At 37.4% G+C, this 10761-nt stretch overlaps 1 non-coding gene across 1 annotated transcript; it reads left to right on the forward strand.

The window, feature by feature from the left end:
* The first annotated feature begins 10393 nt into the window (after window positions 1-10393).
* On the forward strand, window positions 10394-10498 carry LOC123456088. Its single transcript, XR_006634309.1, has one exon. It is a non-coding gene; the product is annotated as a U6 spliceosomal RNA (small nuclear RNA).
* Window positions 10499-10761: the final 263 nt, after the last annotated feature.

The following is a 10761-nucleotide window of genomic DNA, read 5'->3' on the forward strand; positions in this document are numbered from 1 at the left end:
AAACAACTTTTGCTGTTGTCCTGTATAGATTTGCCTAGAACTCATCCCAAGGATGGTATGTCAGAGAGAAGGTACCAGTGATAAAGAAAGTGATGCACTCAGTTATACTAATTTTCAAGGTGGCCTACTTCTGGACATCCAGATTGTGTAGGCACTGCCAACACATTTCCTTATTGATCAAACATGATAAGTTTTTGCATGTGCTATTGCTATTCTCTCTTAGAGATCTGCCCTTAGAAATATGTCAAAGCATTTCACATAACTAAGCTGATTCTCTTTTTTTATTTTATTTGAGAGAGAGAGAGAGAGAGAGAGAGGGAACGAGAGAGCAGTCCAAGGCCTTTCAGCTGCTGTGGATGAACTCCAAATGCATGTGCACCTTTGTGCATGCATTGCCTTCTTGCATCACTGTGTCTGGCTGCATGGGACCTGGAGAGTGGAACATGTGTTCTTAGGCTTCACAGGCAAGTGTCTTAACTGCTAAGCCATCTCTCCAGTCCCCTCTCATTTTTCTTTTTAATAAAGGCCATGCTTATGCAGGATGACTTCAGGCATGTTGTATACATCCAAATCCCAAAAACTATTGCACTTCAGTGTAACAATTACCAAAGTAATCATAGATTAAATGTATCATTGGCTCTTAGCACCATAGTTTTTACTAACAACTGAATAAGCAAAATAATACATCCAGAAACAAAGCCTTCATTATAAAGTATAAACTATCGATTATAGTTCCAGTGGAAGTGATGTTGTATACTCAGGATACTTGGCAATTGCAGAATGATTGAAGAATAATGATACAGAGCTAGAGCTTTATGACTCTTCTGTGGTCAGACCAAAGCAACTCCTTCCATTATACCAATCTTTTTACTGAATCTTGTCTTATCTTCTCTTAAATAAAATGATTTAACAGGGCTGGAGAGATGGCTGAGTGGTTAAGTGCTTGCCTGTGAAGCCTAGGGACCCCGGTTGGAGGGTCGATTCCCCAGATCCCACATTCACCAGAATGCCCATTCTCTCTCTCTCTCTCTCTCTCTCTCTCTATCTGCCTCTTTCTCTCTCTGTCTGTCCCTTTCAAATAAATAAATAAAATAAAAACAAAGTTAAAATACTTAAAAAAAGAAATCCTTTAAAAATTATTTAACAGGGCTGGAGAGATGGCTTAGCGGTTAAGTGCTTGCCTGTGAAGCCTAAGGACCCTGGTTCAAGGCTCGGTTCCCCAGGTCCCACGTTAGCCAGATGCACAAGGGGGCGCACGCGTCTGGAGTTCGTTTGTAGAGGCTGGAAGCCCTGGCGCGCCCATTCTCTCTCTCTCCCTCTATCTGTCTTTCTCTCTGTGTCTGTCGCTCTCAAATAAATAAATTTAAAAAAAAAATATTTAACATATAATAAAGTTGATGTTTCTCAGTATGAATGCTTTTCATGGTTTCACTCCTGAATTTTTAATCAATAAGTTATATTGCTATATTTAATCACCATGTGGTTTAATAGTCATCTATTAGGCATTATTTGCTTGTCACTCCATCAAACTCTAAGGCATTGAGAGATGATAGGGACAAGAGGACCAGGGGATGAATAAGGAAATTCATGGACTTTCAGGAGCTCTTGTTCTTTATAGATACACACACACACACACACACACACACACACAGTTAAAAAGTAGTAACAACAGAGTTAAGAACCTCTTACAATTTGCATCTGAAATGCCTCCCACAGGCTCATATTCTGGATTCTTGTTCCCCAGCTGACGATGCCACTTTAGTAGACTATGCAACAGCCTTTAGAGGGTGGTACCTCGATGGCCTGCTTCTTGTCTTGCTCTCTGTTTTTTGGTCCAGCATGCTGTGACCAGCTTCCACTACATGCTTCTTCCGCCATGCTTCTGCAGCTATGTTAGGAAACCCTGTGAGACCATGAGCCAATAAAAGTGTTTGTGTCATGTAGTATAATGGTTAAGTTCTATTGTTAAATTGATTGGTTTAGGAATCATTAAGAGATACGCCTCATGGGCAGGTCTGTGAGGGTGTTTCCGGGAGGGATCAGTGGAGAAAACTCTTCCAATGGAAGACTATATATCAAGAAGCTATGGGAGAACAGTGCCTTTTGCCTAGCTTCCCATGCTACTCACTGGTGCATACATGTACCCTGTTGCTGCCATTCCTTCGTGGACATGGAAACTTAGCTCCATTAGCCTTTTAATATACGCTGAAGACCAATGGCTCTCCAGGAATCCTCCAGGCCTTCTGTGTCAGATTGGGACTGCTGAGGCATCCAGCTTTGTGGACTGAGCAGCTACTGAATTCTCACTTTCCAGCCTGCAGACAGCGACTGTTGGACTGCCAGCCTATAACCTGCCAACTTCTCTAATAAATGCCTTTATAGTAGATACTCATTCTGTGGGTTCTGGTCCTGTAGAGAACAACCCTTACTGATATAGATAATTTGGTCAAAAGTAACTAATACAGAATCTAAAGAAAGTCCAAAGGTAAAAGTGCTTTTATTCTACTCAGCCAAATCAAGCTAATACACTAATGCTTTATTGTACTCCATGCACCATTTTTGACTTGTATGAAGAACTTCTTGGATATCCTGTCTTAATTCTCAACAATGATGAAAAATGAAGAAGTTTGAAACGAACAAGCTCCAAATACTATGATAAAGAGAGCCACTTCCTCTGCCCAGGTACATTAAAGACATTCACACTTATATTTAGCAACTGGAAGTAGCAGTGGTTTGAATTCAACTTATATTGATAGAGATGAGCAGCTAAACTGGATTTTCCTAATATAAAACATTTGTGTGAGTGTGTGTTTGTGTGTGTGTGTGTGTGTGTGTGTGTGTGTGTAGTGTGCATGCATTCAAGTTTTGTGGGGGCACATGTATGTGCAGGTGTGTGTGCATGTGTGTGGGCATGTGTACACACAGGTGTGCATGTATGTGGGTGCAGCTGTGTATGCATGTGCATGTTGAAGCTGAAGGCTGATGTCAGGGAATCTTCCTAAATTGTTCTCTGTCTCTTTCTTTTTTTCTTTCCTCCCTTCCTTCCTTCCTTCCTTCTTCCTTCCTTCCTTCCTTCCTTCCTTCCTTCCTTCCTTCCTTCCTTCCTTCCTTCTTTTCTTCTTTCTTTCTTTTTGAAACAGCATCTCACTTTAGCACAGGCTGAACTCCAACTCACTCTGTAGTTCCATGCTGCCCTTGAACTCATGGTAATCCCCTTACTTTAGTCTCCCAAATTCTACGATTAAAGGAGTGTGCCTCCACACCTGGCTTTCTACTTTATTTATGTATTTATTTATTTATTTATTTTGTTTTTCGAAGTAGGGTCTCACTTTAGCCCAGGCTGACCTGGAGTTCACTATGTAGTCTCAAGGTGGCTTTGAACTCAGTGATCCTCCTACCTCAACCTCCCAAGTGCTGGGATTAAAAGCGTGCACAACCATGCCTGATTCCATCTTATTTTTTAAGACAAGATCTCTTACTAAACCTGAAGCTGATGTTTTAGATAGATTAACTAGCCACCTCTGCTTCTCTAGAGTAGGGATGACAGGTGCACAGCCACACTCAGCCCATATTGCACAATTTTTCTCTATCCTTGGATAAATTTAGTTGATAAAACCATTCTTTAAGTTAAGTCTTTTTCAATAAATTAAGGCTGCCATGCTGTACTAAAACACAGGATTCTGCAGGCATTAATTCTGCTTTAAAAAGTACTTGACATATTCAGGAAAGCATTCACGATATATAATTCATACTTGTGAGTATGGTTTGCAGTTCTCCTTGACAATCTGAAATATGTTGTCAAATTCATCCTCATGAATGAAATGAAATTTACAGGAAAATGGTTATTATATTTCTAGCTTTTGGGTTATTTTTATCTAAGACCTTGCACATCTTTACCTCCCATAATTAGTGGTGGACATAAAGTGATGGTGTTCTAGGGAGGAATTAGCATATCTTTTGCTGACATCTTAATACTATTCCTGACATTTGTGGTAAATCATCCATCAACAAGGAATTTTGGAGAATTTCACTTTAGGGATGTAGTTGAGCCATTATTCATAAGTCATAATGCCAAAATTTGTTAGATGGCTGTATGTTGTTATAGCATTTTCTATTCTATCCTAAGATTTTTATATTGAAAGTGAAAGCTCACAGAGAGAATGTAAAGTTAAAGCTTGGATAGTTCAAGAGTATTGAATTTGTCCTCCTTGTGGCTAGGCTCACAGTCCGGTGTAATTTCTTGCTTCCATAACATCAGGTACAAGAGAAGATTAGGTTGTGAGGGAGTTGATGCCCCAATCTGATGATATATATTCATATATATCATATATGATATATATTTATATATGATATATATTCATATATTCATATATGATATATATTCATATCTCTTCTAGATGAATTTGTATTTTTTTTATTTTAGAGAGACTGAGCAAGAGAGAGAGAGAGAATTGGTACCCCAAGGCCTCAGCAACTGCAACTGAACTCCAGACACCTGTGTCACCTAGTGGGCATGTGCAACCTTGTGCTTGCCTCACCTTTGTGTGTTTGGCTTAGGTGGAATCTGAAGAGAGATTGAACATAGGTCCTTAGGCTTTGCAGGCAAGTGCCTTAACCACTAAGCCATCTCTCTAGCTCTTCTAGATGAATTTTAAATGCTTAATGATTTACTACCCAGAATCATCAGCTCTAGTCATAAATGTACACAGAAGATGCTGTTGAGTGTTAGTAGACATCAAGTGGTACACACAAAACATAGTTGACCCCCAACTTTCTATATGTGGCCCAATATTTCAAGAAGCATATATCAATTAAGCAATTCATTTCACCTTCAGCACCTCAATACAGGCTGTCATTAGGAATCCCTGTTACATTGACAAGTGAGTAAAGTTTACTACTTGTGACCCCAGGGAACTTAATTTTACTAACAGATACCTTACCTTGGTCCTATTTGTCATCAAAATTTTGATACAGAGGGCAAAGAAAATCTGGTTTATCTGAAAGACTGTGGAATAGAAATCAATAAGTATCTCCATCCCTCTGCCATGCAGAGCCTGTGTGCAAAAATCTTCTCATCTTCTGTTTTGCACAGGAAGATCCACAGGGATCATCTTGCCTTTGTGCTAAAGCTTAGGAGAGTGAAGGAAAATCTATTAGAAGAGCTACAGATACCACTGTTTATGGTTTACGAACAAGCACTTGGGGAATACCCAAAGACTGGGCATCCTTGTCTTACACTACCCCTCTCATTATACCCTATATGTCCAGGGACAACAGTGACTTACCCCTGAGGCTTCTGAAGCATACAGTTACCTCTAAGAACTTTATGCACTCATCTGACTTACTCACTTTCATGTTTACTGTGATGATATACCCAAGAATAATTTTAGGGGAAAAAAGGTTTGTTTTGACTCAAAGTTTTGGAGGTTTCAGCCCATGATTACTTGGTTCTTGAATGAATAGTGGGCCATTAAAGAAATCAGGGAGAAAAATTAAGTATCCTAGAATTAAATAAAAATAAAAACATGACATATCAGAATGTCTAGATACATCTAAGACTGGTCCAAGAGAATTCATAACTATGATTGCTTACATTAAAATAGCAGAGAGATCTCAAATAAAATATGCACTTAAAGATCTTAGAAAATAAAGAACAGGGCTGGGAAGATAACTCAGTAGTTAAAGGCTCTTGCTTGCAAAACCTGAAGCCCTGGTTTGATTCCCCAGTAACCATGTAAAGCCAGATGCACAAACCGTCACATGCATCTGGAATTCATATGCAATGGCAAGAGGCCCTGGCATGCCCACTCTCTCACTCTCTGTTTCTTCCCCTCTCAAATAAAATTTAAAATATAATTAAAAAAAGAAAAGAAAAATCAGGAGCAAAACCAAAGGCAGTAGGCAGCAAGAAATAATGAGGACCAGTGTTAAAATTAATGAAATGGGGGAAAAAAAGGAAGATTATGAGAGATTCTATTGAAAACCACAGAATTATTTGAGACAACTTTGAAAAAAAATTCCAAATATCTGAAAAAACTGGAAGAAATGGATCAATTCTTAGAAACATGCAACCACTCAATATTAAGTGGAGAAGGTATAAGCAACTTAAATAGATCTGGAATAAGCAACAAGATTAAAGCAGTAACTAAGGGACTCCTAACAAAGAAATGTCCAAATCTGGATAAATTCATAGCCAAATTCTACTGAACATCTAAGTGAGACCTAAGCCAGTGATCCTGAAACCTTTCCATAAAGAACAAAAGGAAGGACCACCACCAACCTCTTCTACATCCCCAAGCCTGAGGAGGACACACAGTAGAAATAAAAGAAAGGAAAGCTATAATTTTCCTGATGAACTCAGATCTAAAAATTCTTAAAACACTTGCAAACCAAATTCAAGAACACATTTAGATCATACACTATGATCAAGATGTCTCCATTCTAGGGATCCAAGAGTGGTTCAGAATACACAAATCAATAAAAATAATGCAGCACAAAAATAGGCTTAAAAACAGAAATCACATGAATAGCTCAATAAGATGCAGAAAGGCCTTTGATATAATTCAACACAGTTCATGATAAAAACCCTAAAGAAACTAATAGAAGGAATATACCTTGACATAGTAAAGGTTGTATTCAACCAACCAATAGCTAGAATTATGCTAAAAGGAGTTAAACTGAATATATTTTCTCTAAAATTAGTAGACAGATAAGAATGTCCACTCTGTACCCTTTATTCAATATAGTAGTTGAAGTTTTAGCTACAGTAATATAAGAGAAAAAATTAAAAGGACACAATAGGAAAATAATTTATTATCCATATTTGCAGGTGACATGATCCTGTTAATTAAAAGACCACCAAGACTCCACCAGACATCTGATATCTGATAAACATCTTCAACAAGGTTGCAAAGTACAAAATCAACATATAAAAATCAGTAGTGCATCCCAGCATTTGGGAGGCAGATGTAGGAGGATTGCCGTGAGCTTGAGGCCACCTGAGACTATATAGTTAATTCCAGGTCATCCTGGATCAGATTGAGACCCTACCTCGAAAAAAACTCAGTAGTGCACATGTATGTGTGTGTGTCTGAGTATGTTTAACTTGTTGAGAAAGAAATCAGGAATCTATCCTATTCACAAAACAATCATAAAACCAAAATACTTGGGAGTTAACCTAACAAAGTAGGTGAAAGTCCTCTATAATGAAGTTTGAGACACTGAAAAAAGAAGTTGAAGAGAATACAAATAACCAATTGGAAATAGCACCTTTATTTAGCTCTAAATACTCTCCAATTTATTTAGTTTACATAGAAAATGTTAAGAATATTACAAAATAAACACAAGTATTAAAAGCTATTTCTTATTTTAGGAATGTTAAACTGTGAAAAATAGGTTTTTTTAAGAATTCAAGAAAATATGACATTAATTCAGTCACCTGCATTGTGCTTAGTGAGGGGAAATCTGGGAAGCAAATTTAGTGGTTCTACTAGAAAAACAAAGACTCATTACTGAGCTACATTTCTGGCAAAATAGTTAATTGTTTATAACTTGATTTTCAGAATTTAGATCTTTTCTTCAGATTACAAATCATAGAAGTGGTGACTAGTAATGAAAATTTTAAACATTGAGGAGGAACTACAGAAACAAGAGCTAAAAGAAGATATATTTAAAATGGTAAATCAAGAAAGACATGTACTTTCAACTGATCTGATTTTGAAATTCAGTCTTTTTTACATATCTTTAGACCAAATATCCCTCTCAATCTCTCATTGAGAGAAAGATTTAGTTATGCTAAGAGCCATATAATGAGTCTAATACAGCAATCTGTAAAATAATTTTTGTCCTCAGACAACCATTAAGACATAGAAAATGAGGTTTTAAAGGAACATATTGAATAAAAATCTCATTATACACACATGGACACACACTCATAAATACACAGACACATATGTGTCATTCTCCTTCCTGTGTGTTCTTTTTCCCTGAAAAGTAATTAATTACCAGGACTTTCAGATAGTTCTTACTCAGTATATGGCTACATATGTTCCCTTGGAATTAGGCCATCTGAGAATCACATATGTTCTTAGGGTACTGTAATTTAGCTATATTTCAAAGTATTTTTTTGTTTCTCTGTAGCCTACATTTTAAAGTAATAGTTGCTAATCTATTCAGCATGGTGCTTAGTGGTATAGAAAACACACTAGTCAAGGCATTTGAGCGGCTAGAGGTAAGGTTAGGAACAATTCCATCTAAAGGCAATGAAATGTCAATGCTTAAAAGTCATTTTGAATTTTTTCTGTTCCACTAGACAGAAGCACCTTTGCAGCCATCTATCTCCCTGTAGTCTACACAGTCCTCAGAAACTGCTGCTTCTCATAGAAACAGCCAATGAAGCCATTGGAGGCAGAGATTTTGTCTGTAGGAAGGATTTGAACTATGAACTCAGTTTTAAATAGATAGCTATTCGTTACCATTTTCTTTCTTGGGGAACTCTGATAGTTGGTACCTTTCAAGAAATTTATTTCCCAATATTTTGAATTTATGGACATAAGATAGATCATGACAGCTTCTCGTTATTCTCTTTTTTTTGGTATGTCTGTGCATGGTATACATGTGTGTATGCACATTTATATTTATAAGTGTATGTACATGTGAAGGCCAGAGGTCAGCATCAGGTAAGTTCCACAATTGCTCTCTACCTTACTTTTTTTGTGACAATGCCTCTCATTGAACTTGGAGCTTCTCAACAAGCCTCAGGGATTCTCTTTCGGTCTCTCTAGCCCAAAGATTTCAGATGCACACCACCAAACCCAGCTTTCCTATGGGCACTGGGGATCAAACTCAGGTCCTCAAGTTGCATAGGAAGCACTTTACCTACTGAGAAATTAATTTTCCCCAACTTCTACTGCACATTCTCTTGATAATAGCGTATTCTTTAATAACAGTCTGTCTTCTGTTTCTGACATTGGAAAGTCCTCTTATGTCCCTTAACAATTCTGACTAGAAGGTAAAAGGTTAGTAATTCTAGTCATCTTTACAAAGGTCCATTTTCTAATTTCACTGGTTTTCTAAATTAGTTTCATTTCTCTCATCTTTTTTATCCTTTTATTTACTTCACATTATTTTTCTCTTATTCTAATTTAAGAAGTTTAACTCACTGAGATTTTGTTTCTTTTCTAATAAAAGCATTTAAACCCACAAATTTCTGTTTAAGCACTACATTCCAGACATTTTGATATATTCTTTCTTATTTGGTTAAAATATTTTGAATTTTTGTGCTTTTTTTAACCTAAGAACTTTAATAATTATGTTGTATAATTTCCAAACATCTTAAGGGCTTAATGTATTTTGTGATATTAATTTCTAATTGAATTCCATTTTGGTCACAAAACTTATTTACTGACTTACTACAACTTGAAGACAAATTTTGGAGGTTTGTTTTGGCAAATCTTCCACATGTACTTGAAAAGAACATAATACTTTTCAGTTGTCAGGTAGTGTAGAAATTCCTAAGAAAATGTGATTTAGTAAATCAAATCCAGAAATATAAAAATGGATATATTTCTAAAATCATGCAAAAGTATGTTTATAGTAGGAATGCAAGTTGGGATTAACATAAATAATTAGGTCAAGTTGGTTCATAATGCTGTTAAAGATATTTATACTCACAATAATTTTCTGTCAGTCTATCCTGTAAATTACAAAAAGAAAAAGGAGAGTTAAAATGCTATACCTTGGGGCAGTCCTCCAGGGATCAAATAACAAATACTATTGTCACCTTTGGGTGAGCCTTGGTGAGGTTGAGATCTGGTCACAGACATTGATCCCATCAATGCATGGGCCTTCATGAGCTGGGCTATGTTGCTGGGTGTACCTTGGGCAGTCTTTCAGACGTCTGTTTGGGAAAACTGCGGGTCCCTTGTAAGGCTGGATCACAGTTGTGAACCCCGTCCTCACAGATCAGGACAGGGATTTTGACTTGCTACTGAGCATCCTGTCTGACATCTAGTGCTCAGCTTCAGAACCTGAGTCTGTTTCTCTGCAGACTGTGTCTGCAAGTAGGTTTCACCTTGTTGAATACTGCATGACTTTGACTCAAACACTCTTCCCTACAGTCCACAGGTATTAGGCTGGCTGGGTGTGAGTGTCATGTTGATGACACTCACTTTGGGTTCCCCAGAGTGCAGTACATGGTGGGCTTCAGCTGCTACTATTCTGGTCCCATGCTTGGAGGAGAGAAGATTCTCAGCATTTCTCCTGTTTCACTGAATTTTGTTGCCTTTTTTTTTTTTAATCTCTTTAAAATGTCTGTTCCTAAGAGAACAGTGCTGGTGTCCTGAGGATTTTTGTCTTAAGTGTGACTCCCTTTCATTAGAAGTGTGGAGCTTCTGCTCTCTTCGGCAGCACATATACTAAAATTGGCACGATACAGAGAAGATTAGCATGGCCCCTGTGCAAGGATGACGTGCAAATTCATGAGGCATTTCATATTTTTATCTGTATGCACCAAACACAGGGGCACCACAGTTCATAAAACAAAACCTACTTGACAATAAAACAGAAATAATCACCAACACTATCATAGCTGGGGACTTCAGTGCACCATTATCAGTAATAGACAGATCATCCAAACAGAAACTCAACAGGGAAGTAAGAGAGCTCAACAAAACCATAGATCACTTAGACCTAATGGACATCTACAGAACTTTCCATTCCAAATCTACAGACTATACATTCTTCTCTGCAGCCCATGGAACA

Source organism: Jaculus jaculus, chromosome 19, assembly GCF_020740685.1.
Source record: "Jaculus jaculus isolate mJacJac1 chromosome 19, mJacJac1.mat.Y.cur, whole genome shotgun sequence".
NCBI lineage: Eukaryota > Metazoa > Chordata > Mammalia > Rodentia > Dipodidae > Jaculus > Jaculus jaculus.